The 17,717-nt window shown below is 44.6% G+C and overlaps 1 protein-coding gene and 1 long non-coding RNA gene across 2 annotated transcripts in view; both read left to right on the top strand.

The window, feature by feature from the left end:
* The window catches only part of LOC118938921 (uncharacterized), a 52,098-nt gene that overhangs the window by 7,022 nt on the left and 27,359 nt on the right, over window positions 1-17,717 (top strand). The window lies entirely within an intron of this gene.
* On the top strand, window positions 6,325-8,047 carry LOC149978091 (uncharacterized). Its single transcript, XR_016486733.1, has 3 exons — window positions 6,325-6,667; window positions 7,653-7,724; window positions 7,929-8,047. It is a non-coding gene; the product is annotated as an uncharacterized LOC149978091 (long non-coding RNA).

Genomic DNA, 17,717 nt, shown 5'->3' with positions numbered 1-17,717 from the left:
CACAGCGAGGCATTCCCTTTCAGTCGTTGAATAATTCCTCTCGGCTGAATTAAGGGTGCGACTTGCATAGGCAAGAACTTCTTCTGTTCCAAGTCCTGTTTGTTGAGCCAAGACTGCTCCAAGTCCTGTTTGACTTGCATCCGTGTACACAATGAAATGAGCATTCAGGTTAGGATGTCCAAGCACTGGAGGAGTAATTAGACTGTTTTTGAGTGCTTCAAATGCACCTTGGCATGCAGGGGTCCATTGGAATTTCACACCTTTCTTCTTAAGGTGATTGAGGGGTTCGGCTACCTTTGAAAAGTCAGGCACAAACCTGTGGTACCATCCAGCCATACCCAGAAACCGCTGAACAGCCTTGAGGGATGTGGGAATTGGGAATTCCTGTACGGCTGCAACTTTGGCTGGATCTGCATGGATACCTTCAGCATTAACCACATGACCAAGGAACTTGAGTTCTGGCAGACAGAAACGACACTTCTTCAAGTTCAAGGTCAAACCTGCAGCCTTTAGTCTGTCGAAGACGGACTGAATGTCTTGCAGATGTTCCGCGACAGAGGAGGAGTAGATTATGATGTCATCCAGATACACAAGACAATTTCTACCCCTCAGATCTCCCAGGACAGTCTCCATCAACCTTTGGAAGGTTGCTGGAGCATTCTTCAAACCAAAAGGCATGACTTTGAAGGAGTACAAACCAGCAGGGGTGACAAAGGCAGTCTTGTCCTGACTAGCGGGATCCATTGACACCTGCCAATAGCCACTGTTCAGATCCAGATTACTAAAGATGGATGCTCCTGCCAGAGATTCCAGTATGTCATTTATGTTTGGTAGAGGGTAGGCATCACTTTCTGTTATGGCATTCGGCTTCCTGTAGTCCACACAGAATCGATATCCACCATCTTTCTTAGGAATCAGGACAACCGGAGAAGCCCATCCGGAAAAAGAAGGTTCCACAATTCCATTCTCCAACATGCTTTTGAGCTGTTCATTGAGAATGGCCAGTTTGGCGGGGGACAGCCTGTAGGGACGCTGCTTAATAGGGACCTCATGCCGGGTATAGATTTTGTGTTTGAAGACGGTTGTACGGCCGAGTGTAAGAGTACAGACCTCACTGTTCACGTCCAACATCTGGGATAGCTGCCACCTTTCATCATCCGACAGACATGCCTGTTGCACCGCTTGTTTGATGTAGAAATCAGCATCAGGTTTGCTTTTGCTCTCTGATAGAAGGGGGGGTACGGCGGTAATCAGGGTGATAGTTGGGTTCTCAGACTTCACTGATGGAACATGTTTTTGTCTTTGTCTCTTTATATTTTCTCTGTCTCTGACTTGACCTTGTCCGGACTCTGCATAATGTAGCAGGCTCCAACCTGAAATCAGTGCATTACCAGGTTGAAATGGATGAGGCTGAGAATAGTCAGAGTGCAGCCGATAGGAGGGTTCGGACATCGAGATGGTCAGTCCACTGAAGAACAGGAAGTCTAGGCCAAGGACTACAGCAAATGCAAGGCTTGAATCTGCAAGAATTGCCACAGGAAGGTTAATAGTCTCACCATGCAGTTGTATTATTATACTAATCCAGCCCAAGGGAGTGGTAGGTTCTCCATTGGCCAAGTACAATGGTCCCTCCTCCCATGTTCGTAGCTCCTCATGAGGTAATGCCATGTTCTGCCACAGGGCCTCTTGCATCAGGGTGTAAGATGCCCCTGTGTCGATTATGGCCTTCCCTCTCCAGTTCCTAACAGTCAGAGGAACCAATAGTTGTTGCGGAATAGGAATAAGACCGCTAGCTGTGCTGTCTAAAGGCTTCATGGTGGGCATTAAGGCTGACCCAATTGTATGCAAGCCACCACGCCTGTCTAGACTTTCAGTCTTCGGTCCTTTCCGACCTTTTCCTGAATCCTGACGCTGGACATAGAGCGGGCAAGAATCTGGAGGATGTTGGACTTTACACCTCCAACACATAACTGGACTTTTGTCCTGGATCTTGGGTACAAATATCTGAGACGGTTTAGCCCCAGGAGAGTTATTGGTATACTGGGATGAGGGAACCGGGTTTTTAGTTTGGAGGTGGCGCTTCCAGTCCTTCTCAAACTGAGTCCCAAGCCGCACCAGATCATCCACATTTTGCACACGTTCTCGAAGTTGACTAGCAAGGCGGGGAACCATGTTCTTAAGAAGGAGTTTGACCATCTCCTGCTCAGTAATGTCAGCCTTCCATCTTCTACATAGAACTCGATAGGAGAAGGCAAAGTCCCGTATTGGCTCTGCTTCACCCTGGACTCTGTTACGAACACGTTCCGCCAGTTCATCCCCATAGTCCTCTGAGAGGAAGGCTAAGAGGAATATTTTTTGAAACTCCTCCCAGGTTGACACATGTTTACGGGCTATCTCCCACCAGTCTCTTGCTGTACCATGGAGAACACTGCGGAGGGTGGCAAGAACCTCCAAGTCAGTAAGGGGCCGGATAGAAAGAAAATCATTACACTTAGATAAGAAAAACAGTGGATCAACATCATCTTCTGGGCTGCCAAAAGTGGGGAAAAGTAGTTTGATAGGGAGGGAGCGCTCTAGAGGAGGCATGACAGTGGCAGCGGGAGTTCTGTTGTTTAACAGTATCTTCAGAGGGGTTTTTGTAGTACTACCTGTTCCTATTACCTTACTGGCCAAGCCAGTGGCAGAGGTAAAACCTGAGGGCGGTGCAGAAGATTTGTCCAGAAGGGAAAAGCACTGCATTACCTCCTGGTGCAGCCCTTCCAGTTGAAGGTCTGTGGCCTTCTGTGCTTTTTCCATCTCATTAACAGTGTCCTTTTGAGTCTGTTCAATCAAAAATCGTAGTTCCCCTGTGAGAGAGTTCTTCATGTCCTCCATAACTTCCTTCAGATAAGAACACACTCCCTTCACAACAGAGGCTGACTCCTCTGCTCTCCGTTTTTGTTCGTCCTCAAGAAAGAGTATGACTTGATGATGGTTAGTTTCCATTTGTGTTTTGAACCGGTGCAGTTTTCCTTGAATATCCTGCTTCAGAGAATCTTGTAAATATTTCTGTCTCTGAACAATTTGTTGTTGGTTTTCCTCCATTTGACAGGGAAGGTAATCCAACCTCCGCTGCACATCTGTCTGATGAGCCTCCACACATTCACTGAGTTTGCGAATGGCATTCTCCTGCATTGTCAAACTATGATTGGTGTGTGTCCATTGATGTTCCAGTTGTCCAGTGATCACAGAGACACCTCTCCCAGTCTCTCTGGACAGGGTAACCGGAAGGGTTTGAGGGGAGGGTAATGGTGGAGATGTTATAGGTGAGCCAGAAACCTGGGGATTAGAGTCAGTGCTATCGCACTCCATTAGTTCATTAAGTCCTTCCACAATGAAAGAATCCCAAACATGATTACCATCAGGTGTGTCCACATTGACACAGTATGGGGTTCCAACAAAAGACATGATTCAACCTTGTGTGGATGGTGTCATGGGTGTTTCTCTTCAAGTCCCTGTTTGGGCGCCAATTCTGTAGCGGTATTTATTAGAGAGGGGTAAAGAAAGCTTTTGTTTGGGCGCCAGGCAGGTATTAACCATGCCGAAAGGAAAAGAGTAGAATAGAGAGAACCACTACCAGACCCACACACATCAGCAGAAGAGACTGCCTAGAGTGTAGCCTGTTTACCAGATAGCCAGTGGAGAGAAAAGAGAATACACACCATATAAAACCCACATCACAGCACAGGGGTAACCCAAACAAGAATACCTCATACAATAATACTAATACTAATAATGGCAGAGCAATTCAACAGCAACTTCATACAAGAACGAACCCAGTCATCAACATAGGATTTGCAATAATCTGTATTATTTTCTAGTAGATGAGTGCAGAGGGTATGAATGTGGGGGGTGTTCATCGACACAACAAAGGCCTTAAAAATGTCCAGTCTTCTCAGCCACATGTCATTAGTACATCTCAATACAGTTCACATAACAATACACAATTGGCAAGCAACCTCCCTTTTAACTAAAATGTCCAAATACTTCAGGCAGGGCAATAATAGTCCAGCTCTAATGCACTTCAATGGGAAGTGCATTGGAAAAATAGAGAGTCTGTTTCAGGGTAAAGCACTGCGACGATAGAGGGAAGAGAAAAAGAGAAAGAGAACAAGAGAGGTCTTAGCTGTGGTCTTCAGGCGTGCAGGTGTACTGTCTGACTGTCCGATGGTTTGTATGTTAAAGCTTCGCAACAATGTTGCTACTAATCCATGCGATCCATAACGGGCGTGGTCCCAAACGAAAACAACCACGACCTAGAGCGATTACACCGATGATTGAGTTAAATACTCTATAAACTACACACGCTGAAAACAAACAAAACTTCTGCAGCACAGCACACACAATCAAACTGTCGCGCCACCAAAGAGCCCCTCCCCAAAGAGCTGAACGAGCTCTCTTTATGTTCTTCTTCCTTACTGCTCATGCGCTCTTAAAGTGGCAGTGCACGGTGAAGGCTCTGTGCAGATTTCGCCACAAAGTTATAATCACATCTAGTGTTACCAGTGTGCTGGAGTTTCATTTCCACTCATGTTCAACAAACCTACAGGGAATGGGAGAGAACCAAAAAGTTGTATTTAATGTAATTCAACATCAATGCTGACAGGAGGGAACATTTCAGTTGGAGCATGTCCAGGTTTCTATGGCTGTGTTTAGACAGCCCAATTCAGATCTTTTTTTGAGTAATTCAGGGATGCAAACTGGTGAGGGCCCAAAAAGGTGAAACATTCTAAAGTATCCACAATAGGGGGAAGGCAGGTTTTAACTAATTAAACAACAAAGACTATGATCTACATTATCAGTCTCTGTGTGTAAAATAAAACCTGGTTAATGTGAATGTAAGTCTTGACGCCTCATTTTCACCCAATTCTCTCATTCTGAAAATGAACCACAACGTTACTGTAGAGGGAAAGCATTAGTTCATAGATAGTTAGTTCGTTAACATTTCACACAGATTGCCAGGGTCCAGTAAGCAACTACGTTAACAATATAACTTGAGGAACGGCAAGAAGTCGTATACCAGTTAATACTATAGCGAGTTGGTTCGTTTACTAACGTTAGCTTATCCGATGTTGTAACGTTCCTGTTAGCTAGTTGTCTGACTTCATTACCCAGCTAATTCTCACACCATAAACTCAAATATTTGATCAGCTAAATTAGATAGTGTTGCTCAACATTTCTCTGGCTAGCTAACGCGGAGAATTCTATCCAACTAGCAAGATACTTGGTGCTGAAATACTTGGATACTTCAGCACCATGGACAACAGCAAAATCGGCAAAGCGAGATCTGTCATTCAGCACCACATGACAGTAGACAGCGGCCATCTCATGTGAAGTTGGCACTGGGGAAATCCCATCTAATGAGAAACGAGGCCTAGGAGGCAAAAAGACTGAAGGAAAAGACTCCCACAGAAATTCTATGCTAAACTGTTTCTGCCACATTCATTTCAAATGTTACATCTTTCGATTTGTAAATAATAGGGAATACATTTGCAGATAAGTTAAACTGATTTATCAAACTACACTGTACAGCTTTAGTGTGTGTGCAGCATACGTACAACTGTAAGCAATTCCGTTCTCAAATGTCTGTTTAATGTGAGAAACAAAATGAAAAACAACTGTTAGACTATTACAATGCGGACTGTCATGCATTTTTATATTAGCAACAAGACAACGAAGTGATGGTCTATACGCGCCATGGAGACATTTATAGTATACTTCCCCCGCCCAGCAAAAGCTCCCACGCTGAGCGATACTTTTTTACTAAACTATTATGCATATAATCCAAGTCATACGGTTAGTGTCATTGATACTCTTATTTTTAACCAATTAGCATTGCAAGTGTACCTTGTCTCAATTCAGAGCTCGGTAATATTGGAATAACGTGCTAATAGCCTCTTAAAGATCAGGGTGCATTTTTTCAACTTTTTGATAAAAAGCGTGCAAAATGTCAACGTCCTGCTACTCATGCCAGGAATATAGCATATGCATATGATTAGTATGTGTGGATAGAAAACACTCTGAAGTTTATAAAACTGGTTAAATCATGTCTGTGACTATAACAGAACTTGTGTTGCAGGCAAAACCCCAAGGAAAAACTGTTCAGAAAAAGAAAAACAATCCCTCCGCCAGTTCCCTATATTGTCTACGTCAAGGGAAAATAGAGAGCGCCCAGTTTACAGTTCCTACAGCTTCCACACGATGTCGCCAGTGTTGGGAATTGGGTTGAAGTTAATCCTTGGTGAAATGAAGAATAGGCACTTCCTGTCAGTGGGTACACGCTGGATAGTTATGAAAGAGAGAAAATCGTCCATGCTTTGTTGACTTGCAGCTATTGAATACAGATCGCCCCATCATCAATTTGATCGATTATTAACGTTTACAAATACCTAACGTTGGATTACAAAAGTAGTTTGAAGTATTTTGGCAAAGTTTATAGGCAACTTTTACATTTTACATTTTACATTTTTTGTAATGACGTTGCGTTTTGGAAAGCTGTTTTTTTCTGGATCAGACAGGCTTTATAAATGGACATTTTGGGTATACATGGACGGATTTAATCGAAAAAAAGAACAAATTGTGATATTTATGGGACATATTGGAGTGCCAACAAAGAAGCTCGTCAAAGGTAATGCATGTTTTATATTTTATTTCTGCATTTTATGTAGCGCCGGCTATGCTGATTCTTTTGTTTACACCTCCTTCAGGTATTTTTTTTTTTGGGGGGGGGGAGGCATGCTATCAGATAATAGCTTCTCATGCTTTCCCCGAAAATCATTTTTAAAATCTGACATGTTGGCTAGATTCACAACGAGTGTAGCTTTAATTGAGTACCCTGCATGTGTGATTTAATGAAAGTTTGAGTTTTATCGAGTACTATTAGCATTTGGCGCTACGCATTTCCCCAGGCTATTGGTTAGGTGAGACGCTAGTGTCTCAGTGGCTGTAGAGTTGCAAGTGTACCTTATCTCAATTCAGAGCTCAGAAATATTGGAATAACGTGCTTAAGAGGACTGACACAACAGGATAACACAACAACCACATTTTCAATTGACAATCATTGCTTTAAATAGTTACGGTTAATAGATTTGTATAGGCATTGGTAAACAATTAATTTAACTTGTAAACCAAGGTTGGATTAGTAGGTCTAAGCAACATGTAGCTGGATACCCGCGTAATGAATCGAAACAGGTTCCAATCCTCATATATACACATTATGACAAAATAAAGAGCTTAATCTTCACGACATAAAGACATAGAAGCATACCCATTGATAAAGGCTCTACACATTCCATTTCTCCATAGCAATAGAATGTAAACATTCTATTTCGTGCCAAACATTGCCTACAACTCAATTCTCAGTGCAGCATATTGGACGACTCCACAGTAATTGATCATTCGCGACATTAACTTATCCCTGTTATCTCTAGAGCATCTCCAATATCTATAGCGCTGCGTTTCTACCCCATCTTACCATGGATATGGTTTGGTGCATTCCGGAGTTCACTTATGGTCCCACAAAGGTAATCTTTGGAGATATTAATTTTAGCATACTGTAAATACCTGTGCACAATGTGCATAACAAAGCATCATTATTGTCATTCTCTTCAAAGGAATTCTGTAGAAGCAGCCTTTATTTCCAGACTCTGCAGGCCTGCTGGGAGGAAACATATTACAATAAACAGGTAAGATTCACCCCCCTAAAAAACATAAACAACAGAAAGAGAGTTGTATTTCAAGACAGTTTAGAGAACATGGTCATAAGAGTTCTTAATAACACTCGCAAATTGTGATTGCATGAACAGTTGTGAAATGTTGTGAGAAGCCCTTCAGAATGCACATGATATGGTATTTCGTGGCACTGTCTCACTCCTTACCTCATCTTGCAGAAGAAGCTCATGGTCCACTATCTGCTGCTCCAGAGTCAAGGCCAGGTCCCGCACCATGTCACCTCGGAGCACATGAGCGACTGGCTGGTGTCTCAGGGCAAAAAATCCCTTAGGGAGAGGTGAGTACCACGTCATCACTCACCTTCACTGCCATTCCCTGCCACCAGCAGCACTCCAAGAGGTGTGGGTAAAATAAACAACAGAAAAATCAGAAGCCAGGAAAGTTGAATTGCTGTGTGTTTTATTTGAAGGGTGTGGAAGGAAACCCTGGAGGAGGGGAATGACCTCGCTCGGCTGGTAAGACAATGAGAGTTAGACACATACTACAAGTCAGTGAGCTCTTTACTAGCCTTTCAACAACTAGTTAGTACAGCAGAATCGATATGTTGTGAAATTTCACTAATCGGACTTCCTGTTTCCTACGGCAGACCTGGGAAGTCAACACTTGCCTAAAAATGATAGACATAGAGCACGAGGCTGTCTGCAAGCTCCGCCGCTCCTTGCACCCCACCTCGCCAGCTGACATGTGAGTTCCATGTACTGCCCTGCATATGACTTGATCCATTTATCTACACATCTGTAACTATGCAGAAACAGACTAAGACAGTGTTCTCTGTGAGCACATTGCACATCGTTTAGCTTTGTCTTCTCCTTTTTGTTGATTTCAGCGACCCTAAGGTCCACAGCCTCGTGGAAAGAGCAGTAAGGAGCATTATGGGCGGAATGTCCAATGAGCCCCGTAGCAACCTGCTCAGCCCATCCCAGGTGGTTGTGGAGGTGGTGCCCAGGCTCCTCCTGGCCCTGTGGCTTCAGCCAAAGGAAGGCCATTCAGGGCACCCAATCCTAATAAGCGGGATGGCCGTGGGCATGGTGGCGGCCGTAGTGGAGAAGCTCTCCAGCATGTTAAAGGCCCCTTCTCCTCAAATCCCTTTCTCCCGCGCTGCGGCTTTTGAATCTGTCTGGTCAATCCTCGGGAGAATCAGTCAGTCCTTCTCCACGGATGACCTCCAGAGCCCATTTTATGTCAGATCTGTCTGTGCCTTTGTGGCTGACGAGGTACAGAGCTGCTTCCAGCCCCCTGCAGCCACCTTACCAGTCCTCCCTGTCGTCGCTGCGGCCATCTCCACTGCACCTCAAGACATCCTAGCAGGTGAGTAGCAATGATAGAGAGCACTCTGACAGATGCCTGTTCTGATGACATCTCGGTGACATGTAGTAGTAGAGCTCATCAGGATTGTTGTTGTCACTCCTAACACAGAGGCAGACTCGGCATCTTCCCACCTGGAGATTGTTGACATCACTGCTAACATAGAGGCAGACCAGGCGTCTTCCCACGTGGAGATTGTTGACATCACCGTTAACATAGAAGCAGACCAGGCGTCTTTCCACCTGGAGATTGTTGACATCACCGCTAACATAGAGGCAGACCAGGCGTCTTCCCACCTGGAGATTGTTGACATCACCGCTAACATAGAGGCAGACCAGGCGTCTTCGCACCTGGAGATTGTTGACATCACCGCTAACATAGAGGCCGACCAGGCGTCTTCCCACCTGGAGGTTGTGGACATCATAGTCAACATAGAGGCAGACCCTGCTTCTTCCCACTTTGAGGTTGTGGACATCTCCCATAACACACAGGCAGACACGGAATCTTCCATCCTGGAGATTGTTGACATCACCACTAACACAGAGGCAGACACGTCTTCGTCCCACCTGGAGGTAGTGGACATCACCTCTAACACACAGGCAGACATGGCATCTTCCCACCTGGTGGTTGTGGACATAACACGTAAGACAGATGCAGACCCGGCCTGTTCCCACCTGGAAGTTGCGGACATCGGCCCTAAGACAGAGGCAGACAGAGCTTGTTCCCAATTGGAGGTTGTGGAAATCACCCCTAAGACACAGCAAGATCCAGCTTCTTCCCACCTTGAGGTTGTGAACATCACCCGTAACAAAGAGGCAGACCAGGCGTCTTCCCACCTGGAGATTGTTGACATCACCGCTAACATAGAGGCAGACCAGGCGTCTTCCCACTTGGAGATTGTTGACATCACCGCTAACATAGAGGGAGACCAGGCGTCTTCCCACCTGGAGGTTGTGGACATCACAGTCAACATAGAGGCAGACCCTGCTTCTTCCCACTTTGAGGTTGTGGACATCACCCATAACACACAGGCAGACACGGCATCTTCCAACCTGGAGGTTGTGGACATAACATGTAAGACAGATGCAGACCCGGCCTGTTCCCACCTGGAAGTTGCGGACATCGGCCCTAAAACAGAGGCAGACAGAGCTTGTTCCCAATTGGAGGTTGTGGAAATCACCCCTAAGACAGAGGCAGACCCGGCTAATTCACACCTGGAGGTTCAGGACATCACCCCTAAGACACAGCAAGTTCCAGCTTCTTCCCACCTTGAGGTTGTGGACATCACCCTTAACAGAGAGGCAGATCCGGCTTCTTTCCACCTAAATGTTGTGGACATCACCCCTAATAGGGAGGCAGAGCCCATCTCTTCCATCTTGGAGGTTGTGGATGTCACACCTGAAGAAAGGACTCTCAAGATGGCCGTCTTCGCCACTCTGCCAACTGACATCCAAGCAGGTGAGTAACACTGACAGGTGCCGTTTGTCATGACATCTTAGTAGAACCTTTCAACTGGCCAGTGTTTAGAACCTACGGTTTGCATTTGTTTACATTCTGTCCCTCTTTTCTCCCTTTCCAGAGGGTGTTGCTGTGGTCATCCCAGATGTCACCCCACATGTCACCAAGGATGTGACACTGGATGTTCCATGCAGAGCTGCATGCAAAGGGAAAGTCCGGCAATTTTTTTTCAGGCTTTGGAGGGCAGTGTGCTGCTGTGCCTGCCACAAGGAAGAGGAGGAACAATATTAGTTATTCATCAGACCTTCAGAAATGGGATTGAACCATAGACCATTAAATTATTTGGATTCAATTCTGCTTTTCCTGTTTACTACTTAATTTCAGAACATTTCTATGAACTTTCACTTTGCAAGTGTGGAGTAGGTTGTGTAAATAAGTGGGAAACATCCCAATTTTAATGCTTTTAATCATTTACTTACTACATGTAAAATAAAAAGTACAACAAACAACAAAAAACAGAGGGAGCTCAACCAACGTTGAGTTGAGGTGCAACCAAAACCTTTAATCATCATAGAAAAGGAAAAAGCGCAACTCTTGCGCACTATAAAAAATGCATTGTTTTATTCAAGCAAGTTTAAAAGATGAACATTTTTACCTAATCTATGACAATATGCAAGTTGAGTTAGCCCAGGAAAAGGGTGACCCAGACTCACCCTGGTTCTTGAGGGTTGCAGACAGTGAAAAGATATCATTAAGTAAATGGGACTTTTCAAATCTTGAATAAAAATCTTTAATGAACATGAATTTAAATACAACTGACTTGAGGATCAGAGCAGGCTGGCTGACTGGCTAGCCCTGAAAGCCCTCTGCCCCTACCACTGTGTGGTTCATCTCAGCCAAGAGGTTGCGTGGGTTGTCTTTCTCTGTGGGTGTGAATCAGTATGACTACTCCCTTGGCCTGCCCGTTGGCCTGATCAGAAGGCTTGTCATCTCTTTCCTTGCTCACATGAGCAGGAGGAATGGCATCTGGGGTAACCTCCTCCTCTCCCACCTCTCCCTACTGTCTGTGTTCGACTGAGGTCACTCGTTCTCTCTCCCTGGGTGTTGGATAATTCCTCCTCCACTGTGTTGGATAGTTCCTCATCCACTGTGTCTTTGTGAGCTTGAAGGGAGTTATCCTGTTCTGGTTACCTCTTTAGGGGTGTGCACCTTAAATCTCTTTCGGTTTGTTGGGGGGTTCAGTTGTTTTGGGGAGAGTCTGAAGTTCGATCTCTAGCAATGAGTGTGGGGGCTGTCCTGTGGGGGTGTCCCCCTCCCTTTTCAACCCTCACAGTAGTTTGTTCGTTAGCTAGTTAACATTTCACACAGATTGCCAGGGTCCAGTAAGCAACTACGTTAACAATATAACTTGAGGAACGGCAAGAAGTCGTATACCAGTTAATACTATAGCGAGCTGGTTCGTTTCCTAACGTTAGCTTATCCGATGTAACGTTCATGCTAGCTAGCCAGCCGGCTGACTTCATTATCCAGCTAATTTTCACACCATAACACAATTAGTTGATCAGCTAAGTTGGATAATGTTGCTCAACATTTCTCTGGCTAGCTAAAGCAGAGAATTCGATCCAGCTAGCAAGATACAATGCTAACAATTATTGTTCTACCACACTTGCTCCCTCACCTCAAGCTTTCCAAAAAGGCCATTGTTTTTCGGTTACAGGTCATGAAGTACGCTTCAACACCCTCTCACCCCAGTCTCCGTGGTCAGGCAGCCATCTCATGTGAAGTTGGCACTGGGAAAATCCCATGTGATGAGAAACGAGGCCGAGGCTGCAAAAGGACTGATGGAGAAGACTCCCACAGGAATTCTGTGCTAAACTGTTCTGCCACATTCAATTCAAATGTTACATCTTTTGATGTGTAAATAATAGGGAATACATCTGCAAACAATTTAAACTGATTTATCAAACTACACCGTACAGCTTTAGTGTGTGTGCAGCATAGGTACAACTGTAGGCAATTACGTTCTCAAATGTCTGTTACAAATCCCTTCGGCCCTGCAGTCTAGGGGGGTGGAAACGAGACCCGTAACATATCTCATGCAAATTATAACAGTGAGAACTAATAACCACAGACAAATTAAATCAACCGCCAAACACTATTGGTTTATTTGTAAACACACGGTAAAGGGGGGTGGGAAAAGGGGCTGAGCTGGACCCAAGGAAAGAAACAAATATCCAAAAACACCCCGAAACTAGACTAGCCTGCTTCAATACAACTACCTAACCAATAAAATACAGCGGATGGTCCACCCAGTTATAACTAGGGTATTTAGACAAAGTATTCCTACGTGTAATGTAGGCCAATGGGCGACTTGTCTTGGTACCCCCTTTTCCCACCATCAAACTAACAGTCAAACACCATTACAGAACAATACTCATAGGATAACGGACACAGTGACATGTAGTTGCAAAAACAAACGGCAGCTCTCTGCATACAAAGAGAGAGAGACCTGGGGGAAAACAACAGAATGGGGTTTTAAACCAAGGGAAAGGGGATGTGATTGGGTAATGGAAACAGGAGGTGTGTCTTCAGATTGATGACTGATTGGCGGCACCTGTGAATTTTTATTTTTATTTTTTGATTTCACCTTTATTTAACCAGGTAGGCTAGTTGAGAACAAGTTCTCATTTACAACTGCGACCTGGCCAAGATAAAGTATAGCAGTGTGAATAGACAACACAGAGTTACACATGGAGTAAACAATTAACAAGTCAATAACACAGTAGAAATAAAAGAGAGTCTATATACATTGTGTGCAAAAGGCATGAGGTAGGCGAATAATTACAATTTTGCAGATTAAGACTGGAGTGATAAATGATCAGATGGTCATGTACAGGTAGAGATACTGGTGTGCAAAAGAGCAGAAAAGTAAATAAATATAAACAGTATGGGGATGAGGTAGGTAAAATTGGGTGGGCTATTTACCGATAGACTATGTACAGCTGCAGCGATCGGTTAGCTGCTCAGATAGCAGATGTTTGAAGTTGGTGAGGAAGATAAAAGTCTCCAACTTCAGCGATTTTTGCAATTCGTTCCAGTCACAGGCAGCAGAGAACTGGAACGAAAGGCGGCCAAATGAGGTGTTGGCTTTAGGGATGATCAGTGAGATACACCTGCTGGAGCGCGTGCTACGGGTGGGTGTTGCCATCGTGACCAGTGAACTGAGATAAGGCGGAGCTTTACCTAGCATGGACTTGTAGATGACCTGGAGCCAGTGGGTCTGGCGACTAGAGCATACAGGTCGCAGTGGTGGGTGGTATAAAGTGCTTTAGTAACAAAACGGATGGCACTGTGATGAACTGCATCCAGTTTGCTGAGTAGAGTATTGGAAGCTATTTTGTAGATGACATTGAATAGGTTCGAAGGAAAGAAAATACACACGCAGAGGATACACACAGGATACCTGTATCCGTAATAGTCTGTTTAATGTGAGAAACAAAATGAAAAGCAACTGTTAGACTATTACAATGCGGACTGTCATGCATTTTTATATTACCAACAAGACAACGAAGTGATGGTCTTTACGCGACATGGAGACATAACAGAGACTTCCCCCACACCAAGAGTTCCCACGCTGAGCGATATTGTTTACTACACTATTATGGATACAATCCAAGACATACGTTTATTGGCATTCATACTCTTATTTTTAACCGATTAGCTTTGCAAAAGTGTAACTTATGTGTCCCGGTGACTTGTAGTTGTAGATCTCATCAGGATTGTTGTTGTCACCCCTAACACAGAGGCAGACCCGGCTTCTTCCCAAATGGAAGTTGTGAATATCACAGCTAACACAGAGGCAGACCAGGCTTCTTCTCACCTGGAGGTTGTGGACATCACCGCTAACACAGATGCAGACTCGGCTTCTTCCATCTTGGAGATTGTTGACATCACCACTAACACAGAGGCAGACACGTCTTCATCCCACCTGGAGGTAGTGGACATCACCTCTAACACACAGGCAGACATGGCATCTTCCCACCTGGTGGTTGTGGACATAACACGTAAGACAGAGGCAGACCCGACCTGTTCCCACCTGGAAGTTGCGGACATCGGCCCTAAAACAGAGGCAGACAGAGCTTGTTCCCACTTGAAGGTTGTGGAAATCACTCCTAAGACAGAGGCAGACCCGGCTAATTCCCACCTGGAGGTTCAGGACATCACCCCGAAGACACAAGATCCAGCTTCTTCCCACTTTGAGGCTGTGAACATCACCCTTAACAGAGAAGCAGATCCGGCTTCTTTCCACCTAAATGTTGTGGACATCACCCCTAATAGAGATGCAGAGCCCATCTCTTCCCTCTTAGAGGTTGTCGATGTCACACCTGAAGAAAGGACTCTCAAGATGGCCGTCTTCGCCACTCTGCCAACTGACATCCAAGCAGGTGAGTAACACTGACAGGTGACGTTTGTCATGACATCTTAGTAGAACCTTTCAACTGGCCAGTGTTTAGAACCTACGGTTTGCATTTGTTTACATTCTGTCCCTCTTTTCTCCCTTTCCAGAGGGTGTTGCTGTGGTCATCCCAGATGTCACCCCACATGTCACCAAGGATGTGACACTGGATGTTCCATGCAGAGCTGCATGCAAAGGGAAAGTCCGGTTTTTCAGGCTTTGGAGGGCAGTGTGCTGCTGCGCCTGCCACAAGGAAGAGGAGGAACAATATTAGTTATTCATCAGACCTTCAGAAATGGGATTGAACCATAGACCATTAAATTATTCACATTATAATAATTGGATTCAATTCTGCTTTTCCTGTTTGCTACATAATTTCAGAACATTTCTATAAACTTTCACTTTGCAAGTGTGGAGTAGGTTGTGTAAATAAGTGGGAAACATCCCAATTTTAATGCTTTTAATCATTTACTTACTACATGTAAACAAAAAAGTAGTATTTGACAACAACAAAAAACGGAGGGAGCTCAACCAACGTTGAGTTGAGGTGCAACCAAAACCTTTAATCATCATAGAAAAGGAAAAAGCGCAACTCTTGCGCACTATAAAAAATGCATTGTTTTATTCAACAAGGTTAAAAGATGAACATTTTGACCTAATCTATGACAATATGCATGTTGAGTTTTCCCAGGAAAAGGGTGACCCAGACTCACCCTGGTTCTTGAGGGTTGCAGACAGTGAAAAGATATCATTAAGTAAATGGGACTTTTCAAATCTTGAATAAAAATCTTTAATGAACATGAATTTAAATACAACTGACTTGAGGATCAGAGCAGGCTGGCTGACTGGCTAGCCCTGAAAGCCTTCTGCCTCTACCTCTGTGTGGTTCATCTCAGCCAAGAGGTTGTGTGGGTTGTCTTTCTCTCCGTGGGTGTGAATCACTATGACCTCTCCCTTGGCCTGCCCGTTGGCCTGATCAGAAGGCTTGTCATCTCTTTCCTTGCTCACATGAGCAGGAGGAATGGCATCTGGGGTAACCTCCTCCTCTCCCTCCTCTCCCTACTGTCTGTGTTCGACTGAGGTCACTCGTTCTCTCTCCCTGGGTGTTGGATAGTTCCTCCTCCACTGTGTCTTTGTGAGCTTGAAGGGAGTTATCCTGTTCTGGCTACCTCTTTAGGGGTGTGCACCTTACATCTTTTTCGGTTTGTTGGGGGGTTCAGTTGTTTTGGGGAGAGTCTGAAGTTCGATCTCTAACAATGAGTGTGGGGGCTGTCCTGTGGGGGTGTCCCCATCCCTCCTAAACTGTAATGACTGTGATGATGAAAAAGTAGGAAGAGCCACCGAGACATGCGATGAGGGCAAGGAAGATCACTCTGCAACGACAGGATAGGACACATCACAACACTGCTGCTCATTCATATTCAAACCCACTAAAGACTATGCATGCACTCATTGGCGCGCTCCCCCCCACACACACACAATGAACTTACCTGTACATATCAGAATCATACATTCAACGGCCACCTCTTCCACAACATTTCTTGATCCCCCACCTCAAACATGTTGAGTCAATACCAGATGCTGGAAAGGTGCTGGAATGCAGGTGCAGAAGGGCCTAGTATGTAATGATGTGATACCATGCGTACCCCATATCCTGTGTTTGTGTTGATGTTTTTGTATTGAACCTTTATTTAAACAGGGAGTCACATTGAGATTAAACATCTATTTTACAAGAGTGTCATATTGTCATATTGAACTACCAGAGAGAACCTTCTCTACATAGGAATTGTATAACATTTTTTCCATACATCAAAAATAATACTTTGCCAATCAGATAAGGCCCCAACAAGGCCCACGTTAATGGTTGAAAGTAACTTATGTCAGTGCGAATGAGTAACACTGAGTGTATAAAACATTAAGAACACCTGCTCTTTCCATGACGACCAGGTGAATCCAGATGAAAGCTATAATCCCTTATAGACATCACTAGTTAAATCAGTGTAGATAGAGATAGTTTAAAAAATAAATACTGTAAGGCTTGAGACAATTGAGACATGGATTGTGTATGTGTGCCATTCAGAGGGTGAATAAGAAAGATAAAATATTTACGTGCCTTTCAACAGGGCATGGTAGTAGGTGCCAGGGGCACCAATTTGTGTCAAGAACTGACTGCAAAGCTGCTGATTTTTTATGCTCAACAGTTTCCAGTCTGTATTAAGAATGTGCACCACTCAAAAGACACAGCCAACTTGACACAACTGTGGGAAGCATTGGAGTCAACATGGGCCAGCATCCCTGTGAATGTTTTGTACACTCAGGACATTATTAATAATACGGTGTTCGTTCCGTATCCTGTAAAGCTGCAGCAGACTGCGAGGCAGGGGGAGGTGTAGGTGATGCCGTTGTCTGAGCACACAGGGTCCCACTCCCAAGCCAAGCAGGGGCAGTCTCGTTAAATTCCAGGGATCCTGGAGGACAGAGAAAATGGCTGGCAATAATGTTTAAATGATTGTTGCTGAACTATCATTGACATAGGCCCAGTGACATAACAGCCAGGAATCCTGGCTCAGTAACAACCATACTGTATATTCTCACAAGAGGGAGCCAAGGCACAATCCCATGTGTGTTTTGGTCTAACTCTAACTCAACCTCTTCAGTAGACCTCCCAGGAATATCCCCACCGCACCCACAGGCAGGTTCAACACACCAGGAAAAGTTATAATCACAT

This window comes from Oncorhynchus mykiss, chromosome 15 (genome assembly GCF_057628025.1).
Source record: "Oncorhynchus mykiss isolate SJ-2025 chromosome 15, ASM5762802v1, whole genome shotgun sequence".
In the NCBI taxonomy this organism is placed as follows: Eukaryota; Metazoa; Chordata; class Actinopteri; order Salmoniformes; family Salmonidae; genus Oncorhynchus; species Oncorhynchus mykiss.
Note: the sequence above shows the minus strand (reverse complement) of the source record. Positions and strands in the feature narration are given on the sequence as shown.